Source organism: Alligator mississippiensis, chromosome 12, assembly GCF_030867095.1.
Source record: "Alligator mississippiensis isolate rAllMis1 chromosome 12, rAllMis1, whole genome shotgun sequence".
NCBI lineage: Eukaryota > Metazoa > Chordata > Crocodylia > Alligatoridae > Alligator > Alligator mississippiensis.
Window position 1 is genome coordinate 62,489,102 of NC_081835.1, and position 16,133 is coordinate 62,505,234.

Consider the following 16,133-nt stretch of genomic DNA (forward strand, 5'->3'; position numbering starts at 1 on the left):
AAGAGAACCGGTCCAAGGTTTGACCCTTGAGGGACACCACCGGTCACGGAGCGCCATAAAGACTCGCTGCCATCAACCACTACTCTCCAGGTCCGACCTCAGAGCCAATTCCCCAGCCATCAGACTGTGGTGTAGCCGAGGCCGCAGTTGGCCAAATTTTCCATGAGGAGGTCATGGGACACCAGATCAAAGGCTGTTTTAAAGTCCAGATATATGACATCAATCTCTTCTCCCTTGTCCAGGTGCTAGGTCACCTGGTCGTAGAAGGTGACCTGTCACCTGGACAAATAAATTGTGTAGAATGAAATTTGTTGTGTTTTTTTTGTTTGGTTTTTTACAAATGGACAATTTTGAGCAAGATCCTCACCCAGATCCAACATCTGAAAACCTTTCATCAGATCTTAGTCAAGTAGCTAGCTGCAGCGGTTTCTGTAACGAAACCCCAGTTCTCGCCATCCAAGGCTTTCAAAGCACTTTTTTGCTAAGGTTTTCAACATCACTATGGAACGAGTATTATCATCATCTCCATTTTACAGGTGGTTAAACTGAGGCAACAAATAGTACAGTGATTTTCACAGTGCATCATGAGACAGCCAAGAGTCCTTGCTTCCCGTGTGCCTCCCAGATTACTATCTACCACTCTGGCCAATATTTGGCCCCAAATTGGACTCATTTTACTTCCATTCCTGGAGTACATTAGCATGAGATCAAGCTTTGGTTAATAATTGAAGTTTCCATTTGTTTCACTCCATTTATTTACTTTAAGTAAGCTCAAAAAATGCTAAATATTTAGCAGGAGGTTGCAATTCCCCTTTGATCCCTAGGCTGATCTCTGCTATACAATTTAATAATCCTATTTTATGTATGCCATACCCCACATACAAAGGCCAGGTGTCAGTAGCCATAAATATTCAGTGTACACCAATTGGGCCGTTTTAAACTTCCTTTTAAATATTTATGACTGTGCTTCTGTGGTCGCAGGAGAATCTTGTAATGTTTTTTTTTTAAAAAAGACCCCAATCCTGGACATCTGAAAGCTCAGCATGAACCATTTTCATATATTATGCATCAGTAAGTGCTGTTTATGGCTATCCTTGATGGAGTCAATATTGTAGCAAGACAGAGCTCATGAACTGTGAGCATTGAGAAGACTTGGGCGTCTGTAGCACGATGCATGAGTGCAAGTCTAGCACTGGAGACTGAGCCAGGAGATTTCCTCCGTGCAATGGCCTAGCGAATGGGTGATAGTTCAAGTTTCATGCTAACCCCTTGGCACTGGCTGCTGGAAGGTACTGGCATCTCCAACGAGTCCAGCGGCATCGTCAGCGAAGGCTCTTGGGCTGACATCCTGATGCAGCGCAGCTCCTAGGCTGAACAGGGAAGTTACAGAGAGAACGCCTTATGCTTGCGTAGCTTTGTGTTAAGTCCTGTCCTCCACAGACTCAACACAAAACTGAGATTAAAGAGATTAATCTCTACTTGTGAAGAGTATGTGGATTTTGCAGTTTTCGTCATCGGTGCAAGCCTGTTAACTTACCCGGGGTGCAAACCAGCCTGGAGTCTGGGCCACGATGCTGATCAGGGCTCATTAGAAATGCATCCAGGCCTCCTTGTCTCCTTATTTCAGAGTTATTTGTTAATCCGATGGATCCTGACCTAATTCACAAGCTCTTCTCCCCCACCCTTTATCTTCATCTATTATGTTATATAATATAACATCTTTTATTTCCTTGGCTGTTACAAAGGAAATAAACCCATGTCTTAGTCCTGGTAAAGTTGAAGCCAAAACTCCCCTTAACTGAGGTTGAACATACCTCTCACTCCCTAGTTTCTTCTAGAGGTCACTGAAGTTCATGGAAAGACTTGCAGAGATGCCAGTGTGCTTCGGATGAGGGCCTTGAATAGCTAACTTGATAATACTGCAAGCTGACGTTGTTCGATTCGGTGCTGGATGCATATGGTGCTGTGTGGGCAGGGCAGGGACATTACCACCCCAACTATATTCCTTTATCTTAACTGGGAGGATCCTAAGGAAATGCCTATAGAGGCAGAGGTCTCCAGAGACTGTGCTCTTCTATGGTCAGTTGGCTGGCTGAATAGCAGGCTAACAAAGATGAGAGGACTATAGATGCCCATTTCCAAGCAAAAGATGGAGACCATCTACCCTCTTTTCATAGGGGCATCAGAAGGCCATGAAATAGCCATGAAATAGCCATCACAGGCCACAAAATAGCCATGAGAAGGTACCACATGTCTACAGGTTGGTGGAGAAGCATTTGATTGAGGACTCTTGGGTTCTCCTCCTAGATCTGCCACGGGGTAGTGTTAGGTAGGTCACTAAAGCAGGTATCAAATATTTATCTTGCTGTAATGGCATTTTTTGCTTGCAGCATATTGTTCGGTGGGTAGGTGTATCTCTGCAGGTAATGATACGTATCAAATGGGATTTCTGGCAAACAAAGAAGACAAGGTTGAAACGCAAGCTGTGCAAGAGGTGTGTTTATTTTATCTCTGTCTTTTTAATAAGCACCATTATTTTTTTAAGGCGGAAAGAAATTATGCATGTTATGGGACTCAACAAGGAGTTGAAAGGCACAGTAATGCAGCTTCAGATGAGAAGTGGTGAAGTACAAAGTACATCACATAACTGTAAAAACACATTGTCTGGCATTTACCATATGAGATACTGAGGTCATCACCAGTTGCTGCTTTTCTTAGAAAAGAATCACAACAAACCTGAAGTGTTATTTCTATAAAGAGGTTGGAAAAGTGAGAGTGAAAGCCTAGGATCCAGCCCATGGGAAGGTAGTTAATAACAAATATCATCCCCCTGTGCTCTTTGGGGTTACACCAACTTAATACACTTGCCATTGTTGCTTTAAATAGGAACCTGATTGATGTCACTTGAGCACAGGGACAATGAGGTGAGTTAGCAGAGAGGTCAGGGAAACTGCAATCACTTGTATACTCTAAACAGCTTCTAATTAACACCGAAATGGGCTGCTGTCTCCATGCAGAATAGTATAAAGCAAGGCTGATTGATATCTCTTTCAAGATGCTTTTGGAGAATGGCTTTATTATCCCCATCTCTGCCATCTGTAAAATCACTCATGGCTCATGGCGAAAGCATTCTGCTTTCCAGCCTTTTTCATTTTCTGCCTCTCAGAAGTCGTCTTAGCTCCAGATGCAACTTCCCTTTTCCCGTCTGCTGTTACCTCTTCCGGCATGGATTCTGCCCGCTCTAAAATCCAACTAAAGAACGGGTATTTTATTGCAATTAACTAAAAGATTGCAATAAAGAATCCAATAGCAATAAATATCCCCAAAAGGAATGGCTGCAGCAGCAAAGACTGGATTAAAATATATTTATAAAGAAAATAAAGCTAATCAGAGTCTAAAAATATTGCCGTTACCCTAAACCAAAAGATACTATAATACTCCTGGTATATTGCCTCTTCGATAGGAAAGTAGCATCTGCTACGTAAAATGAAATGTGTGTGCTACCATATGTAGGCAGCATAATGCAGACCCAAATTAAATAAAAACATTTCGTGGTATATGGTCCAATATGCAATCTGGGCCCTGGGAAAAGATGCATGTGGAAGTCCTTAGCGGTTGCATAAAATGCTGAACTTATAATAGCACAAACACTTTTCTTTTCTTTTCTTTTCTTTTCTTTTCTTTTCTTTTCTTTTCTTTTCTTTTCAGTAATGTAAGCTGCCGTCTGTGCTTTTCCATCTCCATGATACAGCCTTAGCTCTGGAAATTAAAGCATGCTTCATTTTAATTTGCTATCTTTGTAGTTCTCACTCTCCCCTGTCCTCCCCTCCGCCCTGCATTAGGCTTATTGCAAAATGCCATTTGCAAAAGATTAGAGACCCCAGCTGAATAAATTCACCTGTTAAGGGAATATTTCTTTTCATGTATCCAACAGCAACTACAGAAATCCAACAGAAGCACTTCAAAAGAATAGAGGGCAAAGAAGTAAACCTATTAAGAGACTCGATTGCCAACGTACCTAAAAACACATTGAAATAGAGACGTCATCTACAATGACCTCGCTACCTCTTAGCCCAACATCTTAACCTCTGAAGCCAATACCTTTTCAAGGAGGAGACTTATTAAGGGAGCAACAATTTTGGAGAGAAGGGTGTTATTTCTTTAATAGATCTGACTGTTTAAAGCTGCTCGAGGGAAGCTTTTCTGCCTGTGTCCATCTCATTGAGCTTGTAACATTAGCAATTATCCTTCCTGACCTCCATTTGTTTGACTGAGGTGGGCAGGAAAAAAAATCTGTGCATCTCCGCAGGTGGTAAAAAGCTTAGAAATCAGCAGGGGGTTCTTCCCAGGAAGGAGTTGATTATTGTGATGCATTGATCCTTGGGAGAGTTCAAGGCTGCTGCGAAGCTTGCAAACATGTTCTTTAAAAAGAAATGCTAATGGGTATTTTGTTTTCTTTTTAATAGAATGCATCAGGTGGAAAGGAAGGAGAAACCACTTTAAACTAGCGATGAAGAGCGGTGATGTGTGGCTTGATGGTTCAGGTAATTATGCCTTCCCAGACTGGAATTGCCTACTTGGTGGTTTTTCCCCTTTTTGCTGAAATCCCCATCATTTAAAAAACAGAGGCCAGCACCAGGATGCACTGTGCTGTTTGAAAGTGATGACACCAAATCCCCAACTCTGAGGCTTGGACTTGAATAAAAACACAACAGCACTAGCTCGCAAGGGGAAAGGCAGTGTCTGATAGTGGTACACGCTGTGCAGCCGTCTGCAAGGAACGTGCATGGCAACCCGGAGAAGGGGAAGGAGTATTGTAGGAAATCGGTATCCCCCTCCCCACAAATGTAACGGTTGTGGTTATGCTGCACGCAGCGGTCCCTTGGGATTTTATGCAGCAACAGAGCAAGAACTCAGAGCCGTTTCCAACCTGTGGGCCTCTCCTCCCGTGCCTGGTGGGATTGGGAGGGTGTCACTTATTTGCTGGTCTCATCCCAGTTTGAAGGCGACTCTACAAATCCATCGCCCAGTTCATTCCAGTTTTGTCAAGAGAAAGAACCAATGGGATATTGCAAGCCATCAAACCAACCAAAAACATGCTTATTTTAAAAATAACCTTGCCTGGATTGTTGTCTCGACATCTATCACTGGTATTATACCTACTGAAGATACTCGTAGAGGGTCCAGTTAAAGGATGCCAGGTGCACTCTCTCCATCGTTCATGATGTGAAGGCATTGAGCAGAAGAAAGCCAGTTTTAACCCCATGTTGTAGACGTGGAAGTGGGGCACGGAGATATTAAGATGACTCTCCCAAAGTCACCCAAGAGGCGAGAGCCAGGAATCCATCTGGAGTCCTCCAGCTGCGTCTTTGCCACCAGGTTTTCTCTCTCCCTCCCAGTGAAGAATAGCAATGTTGGCCAACTCAATAAATGATAACTGAACGCTGGAGGGTGTTCATAGTGAGCAGGTGCCTCTCCCTCGTACCACCTTATTTTTCCATAGGAAGTCTCCTGTCTAAGTACTGACCAGAAGTCTAGCACGAAGGCACCACTGCACTTTTCTCAAGGTTTTTCCGATGGATAATTTGTAGGCAACCTCAGTTTTTGACCGAACCCCAAATGCTAAGTCATGGATCACATCAAGGTTTGTTTTCCCAGATAATCTCCATCACACAGAGGCCCTTTGGTTGCCATTAGATCCATCTTTTCCAGGTCCCCTTTCTGATCTGGCCCTTCCCGTCTTCATTCCTTTATGTACGCCAACATTTCTTCTCCCCGACATCACAGCTTAGTGTTACTGTGTCTCTAACTCATCCCGAGGTTTTGACCTGCTCTCTGTTTCCCTAACGCTTTATTGCAGGAATGAAGTCTGGCATCACCTGCTCCTCAGCCCACCTCTGAACAGGAAGGTGAAATGCTGCTGAGAAAAGGATATGCTTCCTAAAAATATGAGCAAGCCAGGTTTCTGGAAGGGAGTGTGCATCCTCCTTGTTTCTGTCTTTGTCTTTTGGATGCATTTTGCACCCAGGCCAAGCCAATCAGCAGGTGAAAACAGAGAAAATATCCCTATCCCATTCACAACGGAGAAGCCTCAGGTCATGTACACCAGTGCAGCTTGACTGAATTCACTGGCTTTTTGCCAGTCTGCATCCCTTCGGGTTTAGATCATAAGTCTTTTATCAACTGCATATCCATCTTTCCCAATGTCCCTGTAGACCCTAATCTCTGTAGCTTTCTCCTTATGGCTGAAACACAATTTGGCCTTGGAACCTGGCTTCCTTTGCTTTTCTACCCTCTCCTTATCATAGACCAAATGCATCCAGCGGGGAGATGGCCTTAAGCCAGGTCCCAGGAGATAGGTATGTGCATCCCTCCTCCATTACCACCTGAATTTGTTGGCTCACCAGAGAGCTGGAGGAGTGTGCCATGAAGACTAAAGAAATGATTCATGACCCTTTTGCAAAGGGGCAGCGTGGTTGAGTGGTCCCAGCAGTGGGATGTGCATGACGAGTCTTGGGTTCTCTTCCCTTCTTGGCCAAAGATCTGCTAAATGACCCTGAGGAAGTCCTATTTCCTCCCTTTTCCCACTGTATCCCCCGTCACTCTTTGTCTGACCTTCTCGTTAGGTTGTCAGCAGGGACTGCATCTCGGTACTTTGTGCAATATGACCCCAATCTTTCTTAGCGCCTGCAACTGCTATCCTGATAAATAATAGTATGATTATTACTTCCAACTTCTTCCTTCTGATTGACCCAAGCAACAATCCAATACAGATGTCGCCTTTTCTTTCATGTCACCAGCATGACCTGGATCCTTTATACCCCTGCGGTAGCTTTACAGGCGCTGATCCATGGGATGGGACAGGTGTGGAGGAGGCTCCAGGAGAAAAAAGCCACCTCTCTGATCCCATATTTAGAGGTGGAAGCAGTGGAATGAGAGGAAAGCGTGAAGCAGACAGTTCTGCCCCTTGCACTTTGGGACCAGCAACTGGCTGTCCTCCATCTCACCGGGTTTTCAGAGTTTGTTCCCCTTGCTCCTACGGATAAATAGATCCCTTCAAAGCTGCCCTAAAGTGCTACGGTGGAGTAGGCACACTTTAGGCATCCAAGGTATATATGTGTTGCTCTGCTGCCCCGCTTTCTGCCAATCAGCTCTTCCTAGCTTGCTCCTAGGCATGGTAGTGACTAATCGAATAGCTTGTCCTCCAACTTCCATCTATTCTGCTCCCATACGACAGCTAGATATTCCCCTTGCATTCAGTCTGCAGCATCACGTAGCAGACAGAGCGCCGAATGGGTGCTCTGGAGGCCGAGTATCTATTCCCAGCTCTGCCCTGACTGCAAATAAGTCTGTTCGTTTTTCACCTCCCGTTGCCTCAGTTTCCCTGTCTGTACAATGGGGATAACAAGACTGACTTCTCGGTAACACACCTGTAAAGCTACTGATAAAACTGCTAGCTGAAAGGGAGGTGTTTCCATTACAGATGGATTCATACTTTAGCTCCCATCGCCAGTTCCTAAACACTCGCCTGGCCCTTTTCATGCAGGTAGTTATCAGCTTCCCCCATACTGATGTCAAAACCAAGGGCTAGTCTCACTGTTGGGGTTAGCCTTGTTTTCTTCAATGGCATTACCCCAGAGAAAAGTAGTCCGAACTCTCGGTAAACCTATTTAACGATAAGAGGCGTGGGCTAGCCCACTATTTGACTTTGGCTGCCACTGTTGGAGACTGAGTCGTCAACTGATTGCTTGGGACAAAAAATGCAAAGAGGAAGTGTCAGTGTGGTGAAAGGGTCAAAATGAGTGAGCCTTTGGGGGATGCCGAGCAGAGCCCCCCGACCAGCGCCAAAAGCAGCCAGAGAGCCAGCGGCTACTGCCCAGTGGTATCTGCTCAGATGTGGGAATGGACTAAACCCAGGAAAAAGGCCCCGCAGTCCCCGGGGACCCTCCTGGCCAGAGCCTCCTGTGATGGTCAGTTTGGCCAGGAGGAGGTTGACCAGGAGGTCCCGGGCCGTGGTGGGGCCATGGATGAGGAGTGCAAAAAGAAACCTGTGCAGGGAGAAGCACAGCCAGAAGCTCAGCAGGAGGCTCTGGAGGAGGAGGTGCAGGGGCTGCAACCTGGCATGCTCCAGGACCGGGTGTGCCAGGGTCTCCCTCTACCCACAAAATGGGCGCGTGTCGGGGGCCGTCTTAAAGTGTGCCATGTACACCAGTGGTCCCTGGTGGTGCGTGGGATCAGGATGAAATACAGACTCTGCCCCTGGGGTCCATCGTCCTCACCCTCGCTGAGGGTGTCCCGCCACTTGGTATCAGGGCAGGACGCGAGGGTGGCATGATGGAGTGTGAGGTGGATGAGTGTGTAGAGCTGGTGCCAGTAGGCCGTAGAGAAGTGGACTGGGTGCATGTCCCCCAGCCAGCTCAGATAGTGGAGCGGCGAGTGCTGGCCAGAGCATAGACCCCACCAGCAGCTCCACTGGGCTGGGGGACACGGGGAGGTGGGGACCACCCTTGCACAGGACTCACTCTAAATGGGCAAGGGCATCGGCGGGCAAGACAGCTTTCACCTCCTGGACTAGCCGCAAGCAGGATGCTCTCTCCATGACCAGACCCATGCACTGGGCCAGCACAGCGGGGCCTACTCACTCCCGCTCAGAGGTCTCCAATCCGGGTGAACCCCACCCAATCTTTGGGTAGATGTGATATCTTTTATTAGACCAACTAAATAGTTGGAAAATGGTTGTTTGCAAGGTTTGGGGAACAAACACCCTTCTTCAGGCATTCTTCAGACTTTCCTTGTGACGGAAAGCTTGCAAAGAACAATTTTTCCAACTATTTAGTTGGTCTAACAAAAGATATCACATCTACCCAAAGAACCTGGTCTGCCTTAGCCTAAAGGCTTCCATACATTAAAAGAGGCCTGGGTTGCTCCTCCTGTTACCAGGTAGCTCTTGCAGCCATCCAGGCAGGCCCCAACGTGGCTGAACCCTCCCTGCATCTACACATCGTAGCACGTCCAACCTAGTTGTCTACACATTGTAGCACGTCCAACCTAGTTGTCTACACATCGTAGCACCGTCCAACCTAGTTGTCTACACATTGTAGCACGTCCAACCTAGTTGTCTACACATCGTAGCACCGTCCAACCTAGTTGTCTACACATTGTAGCACGTCCAACCTAGTTGTCTACACATCGTAGCACCGTCCAACCTAGTTGTCTACACGTCGTAGCACGTCCAACCTAGTTGTCTACACATCGTAGCACCGTCCAACCTAGTTGTCTACACGTCGTAGCACCGTCCAACCTAGTTGTCTATACGTCGTAGCACCGTCCAACCTAGTTGTCTATACGTCGTAGCACCGTCCAACCTAGTTGTCTACACATCGTAGCACCGTCCAACCTAGTTGTCTACACGTCGTAGCACCGTCCAACCTAGTTGTCTATACGTCGTAGCACCGTCCAACCTAGTTGTCTACACGTCGTAGCACGTCCAACCTAGTTGATTTTTTTTTTTTGGTTGGCCTTTTTCTCAGACTCCATAATGAACTCCAGTTCTGCTGTCCCTCACTTTCAACACGTCGTCTTGATGTTCACAAGAGCTGTCCTTGTTTCCCACAGATCTGATTTGAGAGGCAGGAACAACCAGAAAAGAAACGTTGGCTTGGCCAAATATTCTGCAGGACCCATGTGCAACTTGAGTCCAAATAGGAGCAGCGTTGAAACATGTCAGCTGCATTAGGTGACATGTTGTTAATCTTCTCTTTCACCTTAAGCAGCCACAGATCGATGTGCAGATCGGGGTCAAGTGCCGGGGGGGTTTTGAAGAGGAGAATGATTTCTGATGCTGTGTGGCCAAATGCAATGAAATCAGTTGGTTTCTCTATTTTAAGGGACTGCTGAAACAAATACGGAGTATATAAATAATGCACGCGTCAGCCAGTTGGACGGTACCCCAGCTCATCAGGCTAACATGGCTAACGGTATATATGTCTAGTGTCTCTGTCCCGCTGCCTCTGACACCTCAGCCTGTAGCCACGTACTCATTAACAGCTGGGTTGACTTCAGGGGAAAGTGGGGGATCTTTGGCACAAGGCTTGAACCCATACTCCTGAAGCCATAAAGAGGTGTCTTAGCTGCTCTGCCATCACACCCTTTAAATTAATGCACATACCCACATATTTGCTTTTCAGGGGGAAAAATACAGTCAGCAAATGCAAGTAACCCTAGGGCAGTGCTAACATATGCACTGGCAATGTATGTGGGCTTTACTGCTCCATGCCAACTGGCTTTACTATTCATGAAAAAAGATGTTGGTGCTGTTACCGTAGCAACTGCCGCATCCCATTATGGTGATACTCTGCCCGAGGTGAACGAAGCCCTTTCTTAAAGGAGCACACACACTCATTTATTGATTTCTGTTTGGGTATTTCCACCCCCCCCCCCCCCCCCGTTGAAAATGTGCTAAGGGCTAAGACTACTTACACAGCTGTGGGATGTATACATTTTGATAAAGAAACAGGAAGAAATGGGATTGTTTGTATTTTATTCCTTGGGCTGCTATAAAACCTGGGAGCGCTAATCGTAGCTCGTGTCCTCTTTGTGCTAGGTGCCGTGCAAGGAGGGCGTTTCTACACGTGCATTCATGCGCCGTTGTTACCACATGTTAAGTTTAGTCCCTGTAATAAGAGGTACTAATTAAATGGACAGGAACGGGCATGGTAGTGCTGATGCACGGTCTTTTTGTGATGCTAATGCGCAGCAGAATTAGTCTCCTGCACATTTAGCATCTCGTGGAGACGTGCCCAGAGAAAGCAAAAAATATGATGCCAGCCCCAAAGAACTTACAATAAAATACAAAGATACTAGGGAAAACAATATTGATCAGTGTTATAAACACTTCTAGAAATGCAATGCTAGCAGAATAGCCACTTTTTGACGCATTTTGTGTCAATACTGTTAAAAAAAATGCAGAGTGCACAGAGAAGTCTGGCAAAGACCACAAAACAGCTCAGTTTGACTCAAAACTCAGTCCAGGCTCACAACAGGGCCACGGGCTGATTCAGGGCATTATCCTGGAATATGAAGACAGCTGGAGCTGGTTTACACTTTGGTGTGGAAGTTCAATCCTGTGACTTGCCAAAGTCTAGGCATCTTCTCTTGCAACCGCTGGCTACATGCGGACAAAACTCAAATGTTTCAGGGTGCTGCTGAGGAGGTGATGCTTTGGAAATGCGGTGCCACCTAGTCCCGTGGCAGACAAGACGCTTCCCAGTATCAGCTACAATTGCACGTCCACGAGAAGTTTGAATCAAGAGCTGCTTGCAAACTTGACAGCTGTAAATGCCTGAATAGGCATCCTGTATTCAAACACCACCTCTTCTCCCTATTTGGGAGAAGTTCGGGTCTACCATCTTCACTGGTCCATCACACAGAAAGAAAAGGAGGTCTCACTGCACTGAAAACAATGTCCACGTGCCATGACGTTCAGGTCCCCCAAAGAAGAGAAGATGCTCCCGTGTTGTTTTTCCTGGTCAAGTCTGTACACACGGGGATATTATAGATAAGCCTCCTTCAGGACTGATTCTCTAAGCACTGAAGCTGATAAAATATCGCTGCATGTAGCATGAGCGCTCTTGTAGGAACGGTCTTTTTGATGCAAATTCTCCCGTCACACAGTAGGAGGGACCCCTGACAGCTCAGCTCTTGCCAGCCACCTTTCTCCCCTCTCTTGACACTTTTTCAGACAGAAGATCAATAATTTGGGTCAGTTTGGAAAGTCACTTGGACACTGGACAACCCTTAGGGAACAGCCTGAGAAATGTCAGCATAAACAGTGAACCCCTCGAGGGGGGTGCTGGGTATCTGGAGTCGCTTACTAGACAAGACTTGTGAGCTGGGGATGAGATGAGAAATATTTATAGACTAGTATTCCTAAGTGAATCCTTTAATTAGCTTCCTTGGCTTTTTTGTTCATTATTGTCTATGTGGCATTGGTGGCAATACTTTTACGGTGTAGCCTGAATTCATTTTGAGCCTAAGTCAAAATACTTTTCAGCGTAGAAAATGGTCCTTGCAGCCATGTGAGCAAGACAAAAAAATGCTCTGGGGGGGTGGCACTGGGTGGTTTGGGAAATTGTGATAAATTTTCTCTCTAAATTGCTCACTCAAATCCAGCTACAGTGAGTGCAAATCTCTGCTCTCCGGAGGTGGAGGTTTAGCAGCCTGCATGAGTCCATAGGCTTGTTTCATCTGCTTTGTATTGCTTCATTGTGATTGTTCGTGGGAGTTGCTGGGTTTTCTTCCTCCTTCCTTGACCATACAGTTAACAGCTTCTAGGAACATGGGAATAGAGGTGACCTCCTGGGTAAATGAGTCCAGCTCTTGTACAGAGCCATGTCACTTATTCCCTTTCATAGATGGATCAAGCTCTGTTGTGTTCCCATCTATTTTTGTCCCATTACTGTCCCTTCTCCAAAACAGTATTTGCCCCTCTCTGGTGAATGCACATAATGGCAGCACTCAGCCTTTGCTCAGTTAGCCTGCACAAGCCAACTTCTTCTGGACTTCTCTCATAGGATGGGCTGTCCTTTCCCTGACCATCCTAATCGCTCTTCCCTGCTCCTGTCCCAGACCAAATTCATTTGCTGTGAATGTGGATGAGCAGAACTTCATGCAATGCTGAATGTGAGGGCTCATCTTATTTAATGGTATTAGCATTTCCCTATGTCTGCTGGAGACAGGACGTCTACTTTGCTAGGATTGCATTTTTCTATAGCTGCATCGCCCCGATGGCTCATAGGCAGCCTGTTGATTGACTCGTTTGCCTGGGTCTTTTTCCATTCCAACTGATGAGCTCCCAATTTCCAGCAGAATCCCTCATGTTTCATCCCTAACTGCACACCCTTGCACTATGCAGCATTCAATTTCATCCCATTTCTTTTAATCCAGTCCGCAAGGTCATCCAGTTGTCCCTCCATGCTACTCTGGCCTGCCTCCCAGCTGCGTCTTCCCTGCAGCTTCCCCTAGCACACTCCTGCTACTTATTTCTGCCAAGGTCAGTAATAAAAATATGAAATAAGATTGGTCCCAAGGCCAATCCAGGGGTCTCTTATCTCCAGCCGGATACAAGCCAGCCTGTCCACGCCAGGATATGCTAGTTAGCATTAGCCGCTTGGCTGAGTCAAGAGCCTCTTGTCGAGGCAGAACAAGCAGCACAAGGAGATTGCAAAGCCAGTTTGAGGAGGGACACAGTTGCACTGCTTGCAGAGGAGAAAATGGAGGGGGTTGTCTAAAATTTGAGTAGCGAAGGGGAAAGGGAATTAGGCCAACGTGAATTAACAGCAGCCATCTGGCCAAGTGGAGGGGTACCAACACCAGTGGGTATGATTATACTTGGTCTTGCGAGAGGAGCAATTTTGTTTCACATATGCTGCAGCCCGCATTCAACGTGCCGGGGGAACTGGGTGGGCCAGGCGTCAGTCACGGGAGACAGTTTTCAGCTCCAAATGTGATGTTGAATCTAGTCCAGCGTGGTCCTTCGCTTGCAGGGGGTGGGAAGAAAAGCTGCCAGAATGAAAGGAGCCCGGAGGGTTGTTCTTGCTTCTGCCGTGGAGCTTCCAAGTCACCGCTGCAAACCGGATCCTGTCTTGTAGCTGCTTAGTGACTCCTGCAAAGTGAACTTGATGCCTCTGTTCCTGGCAGACAGGTGAAAGCAGCACCATCCCCAGCCCTCAGGTGTGATCAGAGAGGCCGAGAAATCAATGAAACAGGAGCTCCCTCCTGTCCATCGCAGTGCTCAGCCAGGAAGAGGGAGTTGACGCTGCTGGAAGGTCAATAGAGGACCTCAGTCCTGATCCAGGACCTTCCAGGAGCACCAAATCTAGCAAAAGCAACCCAAACTCCTCCTCTGCTGAGTCTCCCCTTGCTGTGGGTCCTTTAGCGTGTCCAGAATCAGCGAGCGGCTTCATTTCCAAGGAAAGATGAAGGTTTTCCAGACCTGAGCTCGTATGTGTAAGACTTTTCTGACCCCTTTCTCATTTGCCAATGTTATTTTCAAAGCTGGGAACACCACCTTGAAGGATCTGGGAGACCTGGGCTGTGTCCCCAGCTCAGCTCCTGATCCGCATTGTGGCACAAGAAATGGAAGTTGCTCTCTCTAGGCCACTTGTCCTTTCCAAGTTGTGTGCAACATAAACGCTTTCCTTGTCAGATCGTTGGGGCACATAGTAACAAGAAATATGTGAATGTGCAGGGCCTGGCACCATGAGACCTAGAGGTCAGCTGGGACCTCTAGGGGCCACTTTTACACAAATTAGTGATTAAAAAAAATTATTAAAAAGCTTATTGCCCTGATTCTTTTCACACTTTCCTGGGAATAGACCAGCGCTAACATCAGGGGTGTCAGTGACATTAGATAGGCACAAAAGCAAAGGAAGATAGAAAGGCATAGGCTTTGTATGTGCACACCAACTGATTTTTAAAATGTACTTTTTTTTTTCAGTTTTAGCAAAGGCATATATATATATATATATATATATATATATATATATATATATATATATATATATGTCAGAGTGTAACATTTCTTTTCCATGTCTATTTGGAGATGCCAAAATTGGGTCCGCACAGCATGGTTCCCAGACACTTGCAGTGCAAGGTGAAGCCGGCGTCTTCATGTTATGCCGTTTCATCCTGTGTTGACGTGTGGTGTGGCAGGCTGACTTTATTGCTCGTCTCTGATGTTTTCTCTCCAATTTCCTTAGGGTTGTGTGGGCTCCAGCTGTGAAGTGAGAATGTGACTTGCAGCCCATAACCCTTAAGTACTGGCAGTAGCAGTTCCTAAGTAGCATCAGGTATGTTCTGGCTTATTATGGAAGGGTTAATAGGAACAGTCTCAGGCTGTTTGCTGTGGAAAGCGTGTTAGCTGGTGCACGCTGCAATATAATACAATCATTTTGCACAGGCTAGTCCACCTCCCTTCTGGGACGGGGCTGTCTGCTAATCTGGCCCTGATTTCCAGCTGCTCTAAATTGGCACTGTTCATTTATTGCAGAAGGAGGGGACATTAGCTAAGGTGCTAGCTTATGACTGGGTTCAGGTCCTCTGCTACAGACTCCCTCTATGACCTTGACCAAATCACTTATTGAACACCTGACTCCCATCATAATCAACTGCATTTTATCTATAGTCAATCTGTGTCCAGTCTTATTGGTAAAATCTTTTTGGCAGCTGTTATGAGAATAGCTAGAAGAGGTTGCAAGCACCTGGATACTGTGTTAATGGCCAGTACCTTAGCTATATCTATTATTGGTTTTTATTTTTCAAACTACCATTAAGTGCCTCAAGCAAAGGGCCTCCCATGGGTGTCCTTAGAAGACCACCCCCTGCCGAATGAAACCTGCTGGCAAGGTGCAATTCCCTGCTCTCATATTTCGTACTTCCTCTCCCACCTTTGTGCTTTCACCATCCTTGATGCATCAATTGGGTCACATCCCTGACATCCTCTTTCCCACAGTCCCTCCCTCGCCCCGAGCATTTTCACTTCCCTTCTCTGAATATTGTCTAATTTCTCTGTATCTTTCTAGGGAAGGATTGTCCAGAACCAAACACAGCATCCTCATTGAAGTTCCCACAGGATGAGAGCACGAGAGGCTATCAGTCTTTGGGTGCATCTACCCATGCACGTTACTGTGGGGTTGACTAATTAGCTCCACAGTAAAGCATCACCATCTACATGTGCGCCAGTATTAGAGCACAGTAAACTAATTAACTCTGCTGTAAGTTAGTACTGTCCCCAACAGTAATATCTCAGGCGGAGTAGTTAACTCTGCTAAAATGCATGTGTAAATAGTGACAGGGGCTGGCTGGGGCACAACGGTGATAAATCTGGGGAAAGGGGGGCTGCCTGCTCCCACATTTTAGCACCCTTGTGCCCCAGCCAGCCCCTCTACCACCCAACATCGCCATCCAGAGCCCAGGACTGACTCCCCAAGGCTGTTGCCAGCCCAGGGCCGCTCCGCTCCAGCTCAAAGTGGTGCTGTCCTGGGCGCGTGTTTAGATGCTGCATTTGAGAGCAGTGTACTCCAGCACAAAATGCACCAGAGTTTATCACAGCACACTCATTGCACATGTAAACG